Raw genomic sequence first — 20983 nt, 5'->3', positions numbered from 1 at the left:
AATGTTCATTTTATTCTAATTGTAATGAGGCTGGAGTGCAAACTGAGGGCAGGCTTCAGTGGTCTGTGCAGGCATCAGAAACATGATTTTTCTGGTTGGGTCTTATCTCCTTTTTAAAAAGATGTTTCTATAGAAAAATTTATCTCCAGGGGCTGAGTTTGTGTTGGTCCCTGGGGAGGGGGATACAGGCCTGGGCAGTCCCCCTTGGGCCTACTGTCATTAACTCTTTTTCTGCCTCATCAAGTATTTGTTCCCTTTTCATCATATCTTTCTTTATTTCTGTGGTATCTGCCTAAGCTGATGTGTATGTGGTGCCATAAAGCAAAGTGGTATGAGTAAGAAGAAGGGATGATGAAGAATAAATAGAGGTGATTTTAAAAATAGAAAAGTTCTTGGGTAGGTAGTTTTCAAAAAGAGTAAACTGAGTTTCTGAGGATATTTAAGTTAGTTTCCTGAAAGTTTTTTTTTTCTTTTTCCTTTTGCCCATCACATAGTCCATGTTTCTCTGTATGCTTTCTCACTCTGCTCTCCTTTGCTTTCAGATGACTTTTTCTTTCTCTACTATTTTTTTATGGGTTTTTTTTTTCCTGTTTTTATCTCAACATTGGAGACTACTGCTTTAAGGTTGCTTTCTCTCTTCTTTCCCAAAGCATCTTTCTTGGGAACTCAATTTGTGGGTGAGCCTTAGTATGTTTAGATGTAAGCAGATGAATGCAGTCCCAGATTCTCACCACAGTGCATTTTGGAATCCAGTTTCCCATAGGAAAAATATACTGTTTGGGGTTTTCATTCCTAACCCAAGTCAGCTTCAAGTGACTCATGCACATGACGAACCATATGCCATTAAGGTGAGGATAGAATAACTATAAACTACTAGAAAAGATAGTTAATTTCCAAGTCCTAAAAAATGGATTTTGAGTGTATAGTTTATATTGATGGTTATATCATGGATCTTTATTATAAAGTGAGCCTCCAGACAAAGACAAAGGGCTGTCTTTAATTTGGGCAAAACTTAGTGTGCTAGGTATAGTATAAAAGCATTTGACAATTACAAATACTGTATTTTTGAGCTGAAAGCAAATATAAAGCTCATCTGGTTCAATAATATACTCATTGGTCTTGATTTTACCGCTGGAAAAATAAATTCCACTTTCCATTTTAGTATACAAAAGGAGTTAGAGGGATTGTTTAAATGTCTCGAGTCTTTTAGAAAATTACATCATGGGTTGTTTTCAACCTATTCATGAAAATAATGGTTTCTTCGGGATGTATATTCATCCATGAAACAAAGCCACAGGCAAGTCAAGCAAACTGTTGAAATTTCCAGATAGTACAGCTAAATGTGATTATTTGTTCTTGATACTCTTACTGTAACTATTACTTTTCACATCATGCCTATCTATAAATGCTCATTTCTAAAGAAATGACCTGAGTTTTAGATATGAACTCGAGTAAGGAGTTTGTTCTTTTATCTAACCCTAAAGATGAAGGATCCATGACATAGACTGAGAGAAGGGCTTTTCAACCCAAGTCACCCAGGGATTAGTGCAGTGTCGCTGCTGAACTCCTGAATTACGTATGTTGATGGATGTCAAAACAATCAACTAAAAGCGCTCTAGGAAATGAAACAAATCATAAATACATATAAATTTCTCAAATCTGAAAAGCCATTCTTTTCTTCATAAAATGAGTACTGATTGTCTTCAGACTAATTTATCTCTGTAAGCATCTCTTCTGGTGATCTATGTCACAACAAAGGGAATCACATTATTATAATGTGTGTGCTACTAGTTATGTTTTGCTCTTTGAGTCTTTAGAACTAGCATATAAGTATGCTTTGGGGACAAGTGATGGGGAAAGCCATATTCTCCAAAGAAATCTAACTCACCAGGCTTGTATAGAGATTAAAGGCAATATCCTATGACGTAGCATCTAGTAAAACGTGCTGCAAGCAGCATACTATCAATGAAAGTGGCCGCCTGATAGGCTGTGGAAGAGTCCTCCTATGGGATGTACATTGTGTCTGTTCTCTGAAATCTTCAAAGGTTTTTCTGATTGCACAACACTGGTAGATGGATTTTTGCCTTTGTTTTCAGAAGACTTGGGAACTTCAGATCACTGCATTTCTCAGGAAATGTTACTTGGTAGGACTAATGGTGGGTTGAAAAATAACGATGGGTCATAGAACAATTGTAACAATAAATTTCATACTTAACCGAGTGCCTCCTAATAAATTAAAACATGAGTGGTAAGCTCTTCCTTACAACAGAATGACAATAGAATGGCTGCTGATATAGGTGGAATGGTGGCACTAGAAAATTCTCAATGGTTACTAAAACTAGAGAATGAAAATCAAGCATTTCCCTACATCACCAGCATTGAGACAAACCGACATCATTTGTCTTCTGATACAATGCACTGAAAAGGACACGGCATCATTTCAGTGGTGTTACTGACTAAATACTGCATGACCTGAATCTAAACATAAGGGAAGTAGGCAAACCAAACTGAGGGACATTCCACATAATAACAGTCCTATATTTTTGAAATATATCAAGGACAAGAATGCAAAGAAAGGATGTAAAACTTTTCTAGATTAAAGAAGACTAAAAAGATATAACAATTAAATACATTTAATTTGGAATAGATCCTAGACTAGTGGAAAAGATACACTCAATGAAATTTGTATATGCACTGTACATTAGATAGAATATTTTATAAAAATCAAATTCAGCAAATTCAGTAATTTTAATAAATACACTGAATATATAGTGGTTATGATAAATACATATATATGGAGAGAGAGAGAGAGATTAACCAAATGGGGAAAACTAAACAATTGCTAATATTGGTGAAAGAGATATGTGTGTGTGTATTCTTTCAGCTCCTCTGAAAATTTGAAATTATGTACAAATTTAAAAGTAAGTAAAACATATGTGTTGAGATCAGCACTCCAAATTAACAGCCATCCTCGTTCGGTAAACCTTGAATTAGCAACTCTTTGTTTTACCCAAGATTAAGAGGTTTCCTTGGGTGCGAACTTTAATCACCATAACCAGGAATGTTCCAGGAAACCAGGGCAAGCTGGTCACTCTAACCTCCAGAGAATTTACTCTGAATGTGGAAGATAGGAGTTTCTTTGCTGTTTTGTTTGAATGCTAAGAATTATTTTTGCATTTATGCAAGCATAAAATCAATAGTATAAATAGTGCTACTAGGATGAGAAAAGATGATATGAATTGTGTTACTGAGTGTTTTGCATACTGGAGTAGTAACTTATTAGATGAAATCATGGAAATAGATATTTGCTATGCACCTTCTTTTTAAAGAATGATTTTTAGCCTAAAATGTGTAAGTTCAGTCATGAAAAAATACAATCAATATGCAAAATTTATTACTTGCATATAATGAGATTGCATCCTTATGTAGAAGATTAAAGGAAACTGATTTCCTTCATACTTCTGTTTAGTATCTAATGAGAGACTTCAAGTTATTTCAACTGCGATTACATCTTAGGATCCCATTCAAACACAGTACCATAGCTGGCACGCATGATACATAGGTTCTAAAGGGAAAACAGATGAATAGTGTAATTGTATTTTCAAAACACTTTAAAGAGCTTTGATGCTTGCAAAGTCACTTTACTCTTTGCCAACAAATAATGCCAATTTTTCTTTGATCTTAAAAAAAAGAAAAAAGATGTTGGTTTTAAAGCAAAGTTCTCAGAGGTTAATATATATTTCAGTTGAGAAAAATTTTTTTAAATATAAGCCAAAATCTCATCATGTAAATTCAGCATAAACCCTCTTACAAATATGTGTTAAGCTAAATGTAAAGAAGAAATTGTGAAGGATTTTTCTGGATGTCTCAGTATCTGCCCGGAACGTCTCCTGCAAAGGAACTTAGCAAATAAAGTGTTGAGTTTCACAAGTATCTTCACACAAATAGTTTCTCCCTGCTGGCCTACAACTACACTTCTCAGACTTTGGAACTAAACTTAAGGACAAGTGTCCTTTATTTCTCAAACTGTGGTTTTGCTTCTCTCTCAGGATACAACATTGACTAGAGGAAAGTAATTTGGATTTGGAATCCTAAGATTTTTTTCTGAATCTTAGTTTCACTATTAGTCTTAAGATGGAAAGGTGCCAGACCTTCTGAGCCTGTTTCCATACCTGCAAAATTGTAATACAATAACACTTGACTTACCCACCTCACAAAGAATGTTTTAAGCATCTTTAGACTTTAATAATGTCTAAGAAAATAATTTGCAATGTTTGGTTAAGGTCTTTTTGGATATTTTAAATATCACCCAAATACTGCACTGATATTGTTTTGTTACAATTTCTACTCCTTGCAGTGTTTTTGTTTCATCTGTCCTAGCTACAGGATCACTATATCTAAGAACAAAGATTAGATAGTGTGAGCAATTCACATATGTAGTTATAAGGGGCAAACTGTGACTATCCTTAGTAAGGTGAAAAGCAACTGTTCCACAGCAATGGATGAACTGGAGACATTCAACAATAGGTTCCTTCCTTTACTAAGGCAATTCCTGACAACAAAATCTTCCATGAGAGCAGCTCTGGCTCTCCTGACAGCAGCTCCAGAGTGACTGCTCTATCAACTAGCAAAGACCGTCTACCTAATTCCCGTTGATTGCTCCCCAGAGTTCCCAACGCAAAAGCGACACAACTAAAGTTGCCCTACTTTGGGCTCATCATGAAGAAGGCAGGGTTCTTTGGAAAAGACAATGATGCTGGGAAAAACTAGAAGGCAGCAGGAAAAGAGGAAGAACAAATCTGAGGTGGATTGACTCCATGGAGGAAGCCATACGCATGAGCCTACAGGAGTTGAGCAGGGCTGCGAGGACAGGACACTGTGGACGTCACTCATTCATAGGGTCACGAAGCGTCAGCTAACTCAGTGGTACGTAACACATACACACACACACACACACACACACACACACAGAGAGAGAGAGAGAGAGAGAGAGAGAGAGAGAGAGAGATGAGGTTTCCTAGTTCCTTTCATCATTGAATCAACCTTCAAACATATTTTTCCAATACAATATTACATTTTTATAATGATGGAATCCCAAGCTGTGTAAGTTCTCCACCCAGTTTCTTATCAACTTTTTGTATCATTAAAACATTTCATTTTTTCCTAATCGACTCATTTTTATGGGTATATTACTTTAATAGACACTTTTGAGTAATGTTCTCATTAATGTAGTTTTCCTTACTGAATAATCATTTCTTTTTAAATTAGAACTTCATTGTTGTTGATGAACTGTGATATTTTTCAAGGTCAATAATAGGTGCTAAGCATCAGCTGCTCCAATTCATATAGATAATTCCTAGCTTACCTCAGTACACAATTGCCTGAAATGGTCAATTTTACAAATTTATTAACATTAACAGAGTGGTCACATAAATTCATCAGAGCAGATATTCCACAATTTTTGATAAGTTCCATAACCTTACAGATTGATATTTTCCCAGTGATCATGGGAAACAGAAAAGAACCAGTTCAGGCAATTAAGCAAAGACATGTGTCTCAGGACACAATGACTGTTCCGTGCTTTTCTCCATTGAGTACAACCCTCTTGCACAAAGATGAAAGCTTATGTCTGATTGCCTAAGAGAATCTGGCTGTGTTTTATTTGAGATGTTAGCTTAGTATGATTTTTCCTAAGCTTCAGAATTCAATCCACCTTTTTTTCTGTGGGCAGCAATTTTATCCTCAAATTACAGATAATCTGCGAAGTTGAAGGAAGTCATAAGTTTAATTGTTTTGCATTGACGTAGCAGCAGGTTGGATGTATCAGGCTTATTTCATGAGATTCCCTATGATTAAGCAGAACATTCATTTGCTACTATTTATGAGGCAGGATAAGTAGCCCAGAAAATTGACAACCCCCTCCAAGAGACAACAGGAGGTGTCTCACTGGTTAAACAAGTAACAAGTGATCGTATCCAGCACCTGCAGCTGGAGAAAAACAAGAACCAGTTTCATCCAGCAAGGCTAATCCCCTTGCCTGGAACCTGACCTTTAGCCTATTATAATGTCATTATAATCTCTTTTATATTGTGGTTACTATGACTCCCATCATGCATCTGGCACCGTGACAGTTCCGGAGAAACGAAAAAGCGGGAAACTGAGGATCCCAACTACTGTGAAGAAAAAGACAAGCCAGGTCAATGGATGTCACCAATTCCAGCCTTTTAAGGGATAAATACCCCTGATCTGGACTTCCTCGGTGCAACTCACTCTCTGATTTCACCCTAATTTCCCTCTCAAGTGTGTACTTCCATTTCAACAAACTTCCAGTGCTTTCTTGCATCTCTATTGCTCTTGAATTTTTTCTTGAGCAAAGACAAGAACCTGGTCACTGCTGCTCTGGGTTGACTCCTCCCTTGGACATCCCAGTGAGCCTCTGGTGTGAAATTAGTTACCAACTTTTTTAGTATTTGATTAGTATTGTTCTTTTGTTTATTTAATTGGAGGGAACTATATGGGTGACGAACAGAAGGAAAATAAACTATCTTAATACACAAAGTTTGAGGTTTAGCTTAGAATTCCAAGCTCTTTTATTTAGGATAAACTTGAAACTAATTGAATTTTTCCTACTTTAAACTCCTAAATATCAGGAGCTATGATACTAATAGTAAGAATGAAGAAAGGGATGAATATTTTTCTTTCTCTTCTAGGGATGAGCCACGTCTTGAACTTCATGGAATTTTTTTCACCTATAGGTCTTAGGCACAGAATTTCTACTATATAGCTCTCTGTTAATAAAATTATCAATGTCCAGAGTTATCAACATCCAGAGCAGATATTTTTCATTTTCTTGAATAAAAGAAGAAATGAGTCATAATTAAATATTTACCTTTTAAAAATATCTTCTGGAGTTTAAAATTCACTATAAATTAAATTTCTACACTAGGTCAGTTACTGAGAAAATAGCTGTGGGATTATCATGATTGAATCAGAAAGGAACCCAGACCAAGCAGTTCAATGGAGGACATTAATATAGGCCACTAGTTACAAAGGAGTAGATGAGCTAAAAGACAATCAAGGAATGGTGAAGATGCCCAGCATTTTACAACAACCCCCAGAGATTTGGCTGCAAAACTTATTGTAGAACTGGAGAGAGGGGAGATGATTATAGCAGAGGCCTGAGAATACAGAGCATCCAAACAGAAACTAGACCACACATGAGCAGCCACTCACGGAAGCAGAGTCCACTTGGGAACGAGGGTCATGGCAGGGATCTGCTCAACAGAAATTGTGATGAAAGAGAGAAGGTCTTCCAGAGAGAGAGAGAATTGAGACTCACTATGCTAGAACTATTGCCCAAATCCAAGAGGGGAGATAAAGAAGTAACTTGGCTTCACTTTCATTGTCCTCCAATTTCCCAGTTTTATCTTTCATTAGCCATATCTACCCAGAAAAAAATTGGGAAAAGAAGTGTAGAAAATCAAGTTTTCAGGGATCGAGGCTCTGAGACACTGAGCAGAAAAGTAGCAAATTCGTCTTTTCTCAGCATGAAATAGTCATGATTTGGGGGAATTTGGTGGAACATCTAGAATCTTGGACTAGAAAAGAAGTAAGAAATGTAGGGTTGGAAATTTCTCTAAAGATAATACTAGTAACATTATAACAAACAAGAATATTCACATTATTAGTGTTTATTTTTAATTTTATAACAAAAAACAAAAGTCTCAGGAATATTTTAAAATATGCATGAGCTCTTGAATCAGTAGGAAACCTTGCTTGTGAAACTATTGCCATTTTTTTGGTAACAGCAACCACTTATACTGAAAGCTTAATATGTGTCAGGCACAGTGCTTTACATGCATTTTCTTATTTAATCCTCACAAGAGCGGATACGATTATCTTCATTTTGTAGATGAAGGGACAAAGACTTGAAGAGGTTTAACAGTTGTCTGAGGTCATAGTGGTGTTAAGTGTGAGAGTCCCTACCTATTCAAACCTGGGTTTCCTGATCTCTCAACTCTGTAATTAATCACCATGTAATTCTGCCCCAATGAGTGCTGGCCAAATAAGGAGTCATTATGGGTTATTCGTAATCACCTTTCTGGAGCAGATGGCTCTCTCCCACTTCCACAGAACTGGCTCACTACAATGATGGTTAAAGTTAAATAGGTGTTTTATATCCAACCCACACACCAAAGATGAAATGAGTCCTGCTTATGTGACCAATGATTTTTTGAAGGCTATCTGTACATTTTTTATCATCTCTTTAATCACCTGCAATTACTCTGTTCTTCCATAAGATGGCTAAGAGGCACGGGTACAGCAAGACAGGGAAGAAACATTCATTTACAGGCACAGAGAGCAAGTCTTGTCTTCACTCAAGGCAGCCTCACAGACCCCCCAGAGCCTCTAGGACCTTGCTGGTTTTTGCCTTGCTAGCCCTGAAGTGGGAAGTCATTTGGGGGTCAACACTGGTACACACGGCTACCTTGCCCTGGCCAAAGGAGGCTTATCGGAGGACCATGTCCTCATCCAATGGGGACACTATCAATCAGTGGTGGAGCTTTCGGCAGAGGTGGTGGAAGAGGTGGAGAAGTATGAGGCCCCACGGAGGCAGTTCTTTATGAGTTGAGGGAAATGATGCGTTCTATTTTAGAGAAATTCTAAGAGCCATCAGCTTCAGCTACAGGTCAGCCCTGGTCCACTCTGTCACTGATGTGCTGATGACATTGAGGACACCATCATCACCCAGGCACAGGGTAATAGATTGAGCTGTTGGAAATCCCAAAGCACTCTGCCATGGAGTGGATGGCACAGCCAGGAGCAGCACATTTTAATGTTGAACTTGACAGAGAAGAGGAACTTTTCCACAGACTTAGAAAGAATTTTTTCTTTTGCATTTTGGAAGATCCCGGCCAGTGAAAGCATCCTTAATATTCCTGAGTGAAGGCAGTGTCAGCTCAGCAAGGAAAAGGGAGCAACACTGGAGGAACTTTGAGTCCTTTGACTTCGCTCTGGATGACTAAGGGGAGGGCCGAGCATTTTATGAACTTCACGCAAAGCAATAGCAGCCTATTTTTAAAAAACTGCAGTCTTCCATAGAAATTCTTTCCCTGCTTCTTTTTCGTGCATCCCATGGGACCTACCTGCAATAAGAGGCCTAAGATAGATCTTTTGGAAGAGGTTACATTCTAGAATGAAAATCCTAGTTAAAACCACGTGTGTCATCCAGCTCCAAGTACAGCTTGAATTTATCAAGATTTTGAAAAATATCTGAACTATCACATGAAACCCAAATGTTTTTCCATTAAAAAAAAATGTATAATGGCTAGGGTGCAACATGAATTCTGGTATTTTTACTTTAGACTAAATTAGACTTGTATCCAGTTGGATATTTAAGCCTAAATAACTAATTAATTAATTATTAACTTCTGATAAACTATATAGTGGGTATGTGTTGTGTTGTGTGTGTGTGTGTGTGTGTGTGTGTGTATTTAGTAGGGAAGTGTGCAGCATACTATTCCAGAACTCTTTCTCAAGATTTCATAAGTCAATGGCATTCTAGAAACTCATTTTTAATGGGTGTCGATACTCAGAATAATAAAATATATGCTATATACCAATGAAATTTATTGCTTATATATTTCTACATAATGCTACCCAGGTTACACAGGACATATTTCACAAAGAAATGTACCTCAAAAAAATAGTAAAGAGAGGAGTATCATCCTTCAGTGGCATCCACTGGGCATCATGAAAATATATTTTCTATTTATGGAGGCAGCATGGCATTGGGTAAAGGGCACTCAGGGATTCAGGTGTCCGCCTGGGCTCCATCTTTACTCTGGCACCTTGAATATGTCACTTTGCCTCACTTTTTTACCAGTGTTTCTTTATAGTGCAAGGCAATTATTTCCTACCTCAAATACATGTGAAAAAAGAAAGGTTGATGTTAATGCATTTTGCAAATACTATAAAAATTTTAGTTACCATAAACTCTTCTGAGTTCTTGTGTGCTGGTCTTGATGTATATGCACTATAAATGCTTTCACACACACACACACACACACACACACACACACACACACACACACGCCAGAGAAGTAGATGCCATGCATATACGTGATGCACACTTTTCTATGTTAGGTACATAGATCATGAGAGGTGTTGGAGGGGTAGGAAAGGAAAATCCATAGGTTTGAAAGACTGGAGCAATTGCCCTGGCCTCCATCTTACTGGTAATCTCTGTAAGTATGTTAAACAAATAGTAGAGGCAGAGGAGTGGTGTGCCATTCCCTGCTAGGGGAGTCATATGTGGCAAAAATCAAATTAAGTCATCAAATTATTTTGCGTTCCCTGAAAGGGTTTTCTTAGTGAGACTGGAAAAAAAATATTTCCATATCATCTTGATTTAGAAGAATATGGGATTATACTTTCTCAGATGGATTACAAAAAGAATTTTCTTATGATTGACATCTAGAAAAATAGTAAGAAATGCAAAAAAATTCATAAAGACCAAAACTGTATTCACTATTATTTTAATATTTCTCTATACAAGATAATTCTACTGCTGAAAATTGGAGAAATTTGAAATTTTCCGTTTGGGAGATTTAATTCCAAGCAATTTACTTTCTTTTTTATCCAATGCAAAAGCTTAAACTGCCATATCCTGTGGTTGAATTATTGGACCATCTTTTCTGTAGCTGTTGACAAACAACTTTATCTATATTAATTTTGCTTGTTTTCTAGGTTGTTTTCTTTTTAGACATGCCAGATATATCAGCCTTTCTGATAGTCTTTGTTTCAGGAAATACTTTAAGGAAAATTCCAATCTACTCATTTCTGTGTTGGCCTTAATTTTCCTCTTGACTGCACAAAATTTGTCAATTATTCTTTTGTCTAAATCCTGAAATAAAATATGGCACATACCAAGGAAGGGGTATAGTACCAGAAGAAAACTGTATGTGAATATACTTAGAATCTTAGACTTCAGATCATCTTTTATGCATAATAGAGAAACATAGTTAAATAGATTTGGCTACATGAAAATAATTGCTACTGATTAGGAAGTGCTGATTATCATATTTTATTCTGGTGTATTTCCTAAAGTAGCAGAGGTTTGCATTTGTCTTTTGTAATCAACCTGAATTTATATTACAAATAAAAACTGACAAATTTCGGTACAGAATAAGATGAATTATTTGATAGTGATACCAGGTTTCTAGGTAGTGGGTCTGGAAAGATATAAGGACTGGCAGTAGGACTGGGAAAAGGAAAGAATATATCTTTTAGTTTTGGGACCAGGACATCTGAGGTGAAACACAAGTGAGCCATTGTTTGTTCTAAATACATCTCTGTCCTCTATTTAATTAGTAGAAAATAACATTCACAGATCATTCATAATTTGTCAGTTTTTACTTTAGGCATTATTTTGAGTTGTCATCTTTTTCTGTGTCTTCATAGACATTTATGTGGCCAGAATGACGACTAAAGTATAGATTCAAATACAAATCTCTGCAGAAGAGAGAGTTAAAATATTATGGGAGAATACGAAATTCTAGTTATTGTGACATTGAGGTAATTATTGAACTCTCAAATAAAGTGGGAAATTAAAGTCTGTGTATCCATTATCTACTGTGGTATTTCAACGAAATAAAACTGAGGCTTAAAAGAATATTTATTTGTTTGCAATTCTGCAATTTGGGTTGCACTCTATTGCATAGTCTTCCTGCTCATCTCATGGAGTTACTCATGCATCTGCTGGTAGTAAGATTTCTTCTGGGAATGTATGGTCCAAAATGGCTTTACTCATGTAAATAAGTAAATGGCTTCCTTGATGTGTCTAGTGGTTATCCAGGAGAGCCCCCCATGGCACCTCAATTATCTTACACAGCAGAATATCCAACATCAGTGAACATTATGCTGGGAAATACCAGTCTGCCGTTGAGTATTCTGTCTGCATGCTAATCATTGGTTGTGATGAGAAAATAAGTATTCTCATTCCCTTATGTCTTGATTTATGTCTACGTCTCTAAAATATTGACAAAATTATTTAAACCACCTGATAAAGTAGAAATATTTTATCAAGACTACGTTCATTTACAAAATTTACTGAAGATAAAGACTTTTGAATTTTCACTCAACCTTTAAGTGAAAAATTAATAAGTATAAATAACATTTATTAAGTCCTAGAAAGGCCTTTTTGGTATACTTCCCTCAAATTGAGAAAATTAATAACAATAATTCTTTTGAGAGTGACATGGCTTCTAATTATTTACTTTTAACAAAACTGAAGGCAAAGTAATTCAGCTTCATTAGAATTTTTAGCTTAAAAAAAGCTTGTTAATAATTATTATGGTAGATCGCTATCTTAATTGTGGTATAAACACAGAAGTTCAGAAGTTCAGTCTTTTGTTATAGCAAAAGACTTCTGTTCTCATGTAGACATTTATACAAACAAATGAGAAGTAAGTTGATACTGAATATTCTTTCATTCAACAATAAATAATATTCATTTATATGAACTAATTGGCAAAATCTATCTCATTTTAAAATATATTTCCAATAAAATTTTACCTTTATTAAAATTTTTAATATATTTCATTGCCTTGATCACTTACGTAATAATAATAATTATAACAATATATCACTACAGATGTTTTTTTAGAGCCTACTGTCACACAAAAGTAAAAATTTTTGTTTCACTGTACCTGTATGTTTTTGTTGAAACAAATTATGACAGATGATCAGTAAAATAGTTTTAAACATAGAAATGTATTGCATTTCCCTAAAATCCTTAAGGAAATACAAAGAATTTGCAAAGTAAAAACTACAGTGTAAGATTTCCAATTCATGAATTAGGGGATCCTATTCATGAATTTTGAAAAAGATAATGGAGGGTGATATTACTTATGTTTACATTCCATTTAATACATTTGAAAGACAACTGTATGAGCTTTATTTTAAAGTGTCAGTGTTTGCAAGATACCAGAACTCATATCTTTTGACAAAGATTTTAAATAGCAGCTTAAGATGTGTGAGGGGGGTAGTTCAGTTTTTAGTTTAGTTTTTTAACATTCTTTGGGTTTTCAAAATTCTTTTAGAGCAATGTAAGAAAATATATAAAAAACACTGAGGAAGAAGATGATCATCTCTTTTGACTAAACAATTGCATTGCAAACAATACCTCCTGCACAAGGAAACGTGATAGGTCAGGATATTCATTACAGCACTGTGACAGCAAAAACTGGAATCAAATATTTACCCAAAGAGGAATGAATAAATAAACGGTACAACTGTAGACAAAAAAGAAAATCTATAGTGGTGAAAATAAATGATTTAGACCAATGTTACTCAAAGTGCATTGTGTAGACCACTGTCAGTTGGCAAACCATTTGCTGCCAATCTGGGTCAAGATGAGTACGACCACTTAGAGCAAGCTTTTAGAAACTTCTAGAGTAACTTGAGGAAGTATTTTTTATCTGTTAAATGTAATAATAAAAGTGGGACTTGTGGTTAGTACATCTTTGTTTTATCATATTTTTCTAATAATCCATTTTTGTTGTATTGTAATGCAACATATGGCTAATGATAGACTGAAAATTTTTAAAAAGCAGTGATCTTTTGGTGAATAAGCATATAATTCTGAAAAATATAATATTGTGTAAAGAGAAAATTGGAAAATTATGTGTACAATGTGTTGCCAATGATTTTATGAATATACGCATAGTAAGATATACATAAAAATATATGTAATAAAATGAAATGGTAAAATATGCACCACTTATATAGTAAAAAGTGAGTATGTACTGATGAGCCAGGCAGGAGAGTGATGTACACCAACCTCTGAGTGGAGTTGCTCTCTGTGAAAGGGGAGCAAGGAAGAGAATAGATTCATGGAAGGGTAGGGACTTCACTGTATCTGTACTGTTTTGTTTATTTTTAAATATATGTCTATAACAAACATAACAAAACATTAAGATTTTTTTAAAGTTTGCATGTGGGCATATGAATATTCATTATATTATTCTCTATCTCCTTTTATGTTTGAAATATTCCATGATAAAATACGTAAAAGAAAACCAAAGTTTTTTTTTTTTTTTTCAAATGCAATACAAACTGCAGATTGTTGGAAATTTTCCATAAGGAAAAAAGAGATCTAAGAGAAGATCAAAGCTTTTCTAAAGCATCTGACCAACTTTAGGTGTCATCCCAAAGTCATTTATTAAACATCAGCTATGTATGAAGAACCGTGCAAGGTATTAGAAATAAGGAAAATTATGTCTTGGGGGTATAAAAAGAATTATTTGGGGGAACTTGAGACTAAATGAAGGGCCTATTAAGCCAGATGTCTTGACATATACCCAAAAATAAAACTGAATCTCTGTACCTTAGATGGACAGGATTTTACATCAAAAAGGACAAGATTCCCATTGTTATTACTTCATTTTCCCACATTATCATTATCCCATATTAGACTTGTCTTGCTGGTATCACCTGGTGAACTGGCATTTCTAGGATTACACAGTCTGAGCTTCATAAGAGAAAATTTCTAACAACAGATGCCAGGCAGATGTTTCCCCTTGCCTATTTTTGTTTCCTTTTCCTTTTTTTCCTTTTTTCTTTCTATTCTCTTTTTTTGTAAATTCAGACGTTGGGCAAGCATGATCCTTATGTCGTGGCTTAACTGGAGGCCAGCTGCCTCCACAGCAGCCTCAGAACAAGTGGATTTCCTTTGTGTGTCTGAAATCACCCAACACCAGATGTCAGCCTGGAGGTTTCCATCACTTAAGAGTGCTGGGCTGCCATATTACAGAGTATAGGGAATGATGCTTCGGAAACAGTGACTTCCTGTCTTATTTCATTAAATTGAAAGCAAAATAAAAGGGAATTTGACCTCCTTGAGACAATGCTTTCTTTGAGCTATGAGAAGTTTGTTGTTATAAAATGAAAAGGCAATCACCGAGAGATGTAAAAAAAACAAAGCTAAGCAGGACAGCATATAAATCATTTAACGGTATGCATGAGATTTAATAGTAATAAGGGCAAGGTTTTACTGAAGTGGCATTCAAAATAATTCGATACTGATTACATGATACTAAAAAGTAGAGATGCTTCTGTGTGTCACTGAACAATGTGGACATAAGAATAGGAACAAACATTCTTCATTATGGCTCTTCCTCTCTGGGCTCTGGTTCACTTTAGATATCCCTCAACAGAAGCTTGAGCAATTAAGATGGCAGATTTCCCAGGGAGAGAGATTTCTCTTAGCTAAGCATGACGGAGCGCAAAAGCTTAGGAGACTGTCCTAAAATAGCAAACCCTCTTGAAGGGTCTGAGATTCCTCTTGTCTTAATTTACAGCCTAAATTAAAATCCACTGTTTATCAAAGCCAGGTATCCAACTGTTAAATTAGGCTGAAAAAAAAGTAAGATATTTTCCTGGATCATTTGCACGGATTTAAAATTTTGCCTTGCAGAATTTTGCAGGGGCCATTCATAGTCATTTTTCAGATCTGGAGGAAAATATCAGAACCATTTTACTGAGAAAAGGAAAACGAAATCTGCCTCAGGTAAAAGTTTTTAGTTATTTGTAAAATTCTCTTTTCTCCTCTGTTGTGGTTAAGAAATGAAAGCTGAGGCAAAAATCCTAGCCGAAGAGAAACAAAGAGATCAATCGTTCCTAAACCGTTTTCACAGCACCACAGCATGTCTCCAAAGAACCTCAAGATTTCCTAATTAAGTTTCTACCACCTACATGTTTATGTTAAAACAGAAACACAGGAGCAGAGGAGAGTGTCAAGGAATTGCAAGTCTAAATTCATGGCCCAGTGGACCCCCCATGGCTGTTAAGAACAACTCCCCAGAAGGCATACATAGTAGTAGCTGCAAAATCACTCAAACCCTCTGTACCTCCTTTCCTCATCCAGAAAGTGGGAAATAGTATAGTATCTACCTCACTATTCTGAAGACTAAACACTTCAATATGTGTCAACCACATAGTAGCTACTATAAGCAACATATAAATGTTGGCTACTGTGTTATTTAATTTAATTGGGCCATTGTACCAGCTAAAACATTTGTATAGCAATGGTAACAACTAGAAAAACTCACGCAATTACTGAGCTTAAAATTGTGTAACTATCTATGTACATTTCAACATAGAGATATAGCTGTGCATATTTTAAAACATAAGGGAAATACCACAATATATTGAGTGTTTATGGGTATGGTAATATTTTCTTTTTGACATTCTTCCCTTTTTCCAAGTTTTAAAATAATTTCTTCAATTTTACAAAATCTACTTTCATAATAAGAAAATAGAATTTCATAAGGAAATAAGAGATAATAAGTTCAAGTACTAGTTTTGACAAGTTGTCCTCTGGGACACCTTCATGCCACGCCCCTTTAACAGGCGGGACTCTGATCTCTCATTGCTATTCCCTAATTGATGGACAACTTTCAATTTGTGTATCTGAACTTGATTCTTCTAAGAAGAAATTTCCAGCTACTTCTAAGACTAAAGTCTATTCAGAACAGTTCCAGGAGTGGATTTCCCATTAAGTATACCTGTAACTGTTTGGGGTTGTTCTTTTTTCTACACTGGTTAAAAATACCTACAAATGTGAATGCAAATACTGGAGATTAGTCTTTGAGCAGCCCACATTAGCATTTGGTATGCAGCCAGTGTTCACTTTGTTCACTCCATCTCTGAAGAACTGAGGTACCAGACTAACAGTGGCCTAAATGAGGAGACACGAAATGTAGTTTCTCTTCGGTACCACCCAGAGATGTTTTTAAAAACATCGTCTCTTGGGACACTCTCCAAATTTATTGAATCAAAAACTCTCAAGAAGGAAGAGAAGAGGAAAACACCTTCACTTTTTATTTCCACCTAAGTGATACTAGTAACTGGGCAACTTTGCGAACAACTACAGTTTGGGGCCAGGAGAAAGTTTCAGTCTGAAAATTAATAATTGTATGCAGCTTTATTTTATATCTTTTATGTTATGTACTATAACATGCATATACTATGTCTGTACATGTTCTATATAGTTGACATATTTTAGATCTATATTATGAGTTCTTCATCACTTTGAATAACTGAGAATGTTCATAATTGTTGGAAGGCAAAATTAAGCCTCATTCAAAATATTATCTTAAGTTCATTTATTTGGTCCAGCCTTTGGGTGGTAAGTCCTTTACAATTTCCCTTAGAAGATTTCTTTGCTTTGAGCCTATTGGTTTTCAGTTACAGAAATGCAAAGAGGTTTTCTGGCAGGACACGCTGTACTTCTGGCTCCTTGCCTTTGGACCAATTCTGAAGTTAAAGGTGTTTGAAAATGGTTCAGGGGGAGTGAAAAGTGACTCTCTAAGAAGGCATTAGGCCTCAGGTGTATGTGAACGGCAAAGTAATGTTCGGTTATTTGTATGTGAATTGTTTGGCTATCCGTCCCAGTCCAACTGTAATTCCAAAGTGTTATGAAAGTACATTTTAATCCAACTTTACTAATTTTAGGGGCTTCAATTTTGGCAGCAAATTTCCTTTTTAATCAAGTTACAGATGCTAGTGTTCCTTAAAGAGTGGGCAATGTAGTAATGAGAAATTCCCAAATACTTTGCCACTCTCTTTCAAAATAAGTAAGCCTTTTGATATTTCCACTTAAGTTATGTAAATTCCATGGGTCTTGAGAAATAACTATGAAATAAAAAGAAAGCATTTTTTTTTCACTAAGGGATAGAGATATGATGGATATAGAAATTAACAGTTTCCCACACTCAATTCTTACCGTCAAGAAGGATTTGACTGGCAGGTAACTCACTGGACTGCCTCTCCCTATACCTTAGAACTTAAGCATCATCAGCCCTCGTGATTTAAATGAGGTATTTGTTTCCAATTTTCACATGTTAAAAAAATATATATTTATAAACTAAAGAGAAGATTCTTGAAGGATTTTTGTCATCCACCAAAAGAGAAGTCCATGATGATATCATCATTTTATAGGTTGAGACTCTCTTTAACGAAGCCAAAGTTTTTCAAGATTTAAATTTTAACATTCAGCTTCTTAAGTAACCTGTCAGTGTACACTCCAATGCCACCTTCTCAAAGTTAAAATGCCAACAATTTGAATGAAGGAATTATTTTAGAAAATTGAATGAATGGTGATCCCTAATGCCCTTGTATGCCAGTTTTGACTGTTGTACCTTAACAGTGCTTCCAAGATAAAAGTTTCAATTTCAAGATAATTTACCATGTCACTAAGGAGGAGATGTTTTTCCATAAGATGAACACGATTTGAAGAGATTCCAAGTCAATAACTGAAAAACACTCTAGTCTAAATCCAAAGATATACTGAGTTAAAACGACTCTGATTTGCTAAATTTTACTCTAGGACACTTTAGAGGCTGAGGACCTTGGGAGAAAGCAGCAGAATTCATTATAAGTACTTCCCAAGTCACTTTCACTGGGGGACAAGTGACCATCCAGGCTGGGAGAGACTGTGAAAGGGGCCCTAACAGCATCAAGGCAAATGAGAAAAGGGGCAGATCAAAGGAAGTAATATGTTTCTTTCCTTGATAAAAAGCTGTTACTTTTCAAAGTTATCCCAAACCAAAGTCCTCTTGAGTTCCAATTTATTTAGTATTCTTTTTAATACCATACATTCAAAGAGTTCTTTCCTATTTGGAGAAATTCAGGGGGAAAAATCATATTTAATTAACTAGCCAAATGAATGAAAATTTCATTTGAAGTTAAGTATTTTTGAAATATTTGGCTTAGTCCCATAATGCAATGCCCAAAGTGCCTTCAGATTTTTATTCCTAAGTGGGTTTTCAAATTCAATTAAATTTTCTGGCTTCAAAGCTACTTAAGAAATATGCTGGGCCGAAGATATTTCAGTTACCTTTAAGCCCTCTGGGGAATGCCCCTCCAAAAAAATCAGGTCATTTATTCTTGAAACTCATAAATGTCAATGTGAACATACCCTGAAGGTTCATTTATCATATAGAGGTTGAGTGAACCTAGGATTGGAAGTAGAATGAATAGAAATAACTTCTGAATATGTTCCATATTTTTGCACGCTCTGTAGTCTTCAATATCAGTTTTCGTTTGCTACTCCAGAGCTGGAATTTATTAAGGTATATTAGGGATAGGACTGAGATTCATATTTCAAATATTTCTGCCAGTCTCCCATGCAAAAGCAAAAAAATAAGTGTTCATTGATACTGATAATTCCCACCACTGCTGACAAGTTTCACTGTTTCTTTCTTCTATTTCCCAGCTGAGAAAATATTTGCTGTTGAACATCTGGCTAAGGAATGTAGAAAGTCCAAAAGGTTTGGGGTATTATGTGAAGTGGACTTTTTGAAGAAAAGTAACATGGAGTATTAAGCAGTTTCCTAGAAATGGACTTGCAGAGAAAATGCTGTGTGACATTTCATGAAAGTCAGAGCATCCTAAAAATGGAAGGGTAGAAAAAAATACTTTGCTCAGTATGATGAGTTTATTGTGGTATGGACATTGAAATGTGTCATCATAGGAGCTTCAGCTTAGAGCCATATAACCTACTAACAGCCACAGCTGATAGAGCTAGACAGTGACCGTGCCAGGCTGGTACTGACAATGGTACACTTGTACCATGCACTCACACCTGTGCCTGGCAGGGAGCAGACAGGTCAAAGCTGTCACACCTAGGATAAGAATGTTCTTCACCACCTGTGTTGCAGCTCAACTTGGGAACCAGGAGGAAAGTTCGTAATGTTTCTCTTATTGTTTATTGAATCATCTGTTTCAGCACTTGACCATCCAGGGTTGAGATCAATGAAATTTTGAAAATATGTGTGTTGGTGGAAGGAGTGGTTGTGAGCACAGTTCAGCATTGGGAGAGCTCGTACCAAATTGAAAAGTGAATTTGGATGTTTGTGCAAACATTTACAAACAAGCCTCCACAGACTAATGTCTGTCATGTTACTCTAAAACTCCTCCTCCAGCCATTTGACAGCACAGGCTGAATAATACATATAACCTCACATCAATGTGCCTTATATCCCCAATGGGCCACATTGATTTGCATCTATTTATATTTTACTGCAAAGCCTTTGCATAGACTATATTGCTATTTGTTTCAGAAACAAATAGCAAAAATGCTACTCACTTTGAACAAGTGAGAATCACACGGAGTATAATGTGAACTCTGCAAAATAAGGATCACATCCTAGTAATCTTGGGATCCTCAGAACCTAGCAATAAAAATACTTGCTATCTGAATTTTAATGTGCCCATTAGAATTTTAGATCTGAAATAGGATAGATAAATTATCTAGTCCAAACTTCTCATCTGGCAGAGTAAGGAACTGTGATAGGAAGTGGAATATTTTTCTAAAACTATACTAATAAATAACAGAGTCAGAGCCCCTACCTCTTTTTACCACACTGTAAAGATTCCTTTAGAATCATTATCGTAGTATTTCTTGCCTTGAAGCTTAGGGAATGGTTTTGTTTAGGCTTTCTATTAATTTCTGAAATGGTTCAATTCTTGTGCGATGCATTTAGGGTGATATTTGTTTTTTAAGTCCTAAAATACTAATAGGGGAGATCGTGTGAGAAGACGGAGGCCAAAAAGGGCAGCTGAGAACTGGTGTGATGCAATGTGGACAGACCCAGCCCTGAAAACGGTGCTCCTAAGGGGTCTTCCATCCACTCAGCTTACATGTTCCTTTTGCTCTTTCTTAGTATTTTCCCTCTTCCTTTCTTTATGTTTTTCTTTGTAATAGTTTGACAAATACAGTTATTACCATGACCAGGACAACTAATTCTTCCAGAAATGTGCAGCCTGATATCCATTACATTAGAAATAGGAATTCTTACCCTTTTTCTTGGGAAATGATCATTGCTCTCAGAATGGTGATTTTTTTTTTTCATTTACCTATTACTAAAGCATATGGTGGGGGGGGGGGAGGTGCTTGGATAATTATTCTTTCTGGTTT

At 35.8% G+C, this 20983-nt stretch overlaps 1 pseudogene; it reads left to right on the top strand.

The window, feature by feature from the left end:
- Window positions 1-3668: 3668 nt before the first annotated feature.
- LOC117020682 (CWF19-like protein 1) lies at window positions 3669-8998 on the top strand (annotated as a pseudogene).
- The last annotated feature ends 11985 nt before the right edge of the window (window positions 8999-20983 follow it).

This window comes from Rhinolophus ferrumequinum, chromosome 3 (assembly GCF_004115265.2).
Source record: "Rhinolophus ferrumequinum isolate MPI-CBG mRhiFer1 chromosome 3, mRhiFer1_v1.p, whole genome shotgun sequence".
NCBI lineage: Eukaryota > Metazoa > Chordata > Mammalia > Chiroptera > Rhinolophidae > Rhinolophus > Rhinolophus ferrumequinum.
This window is presented reverse-complemented; position numbering and strand designations above follow the sequence as displayed.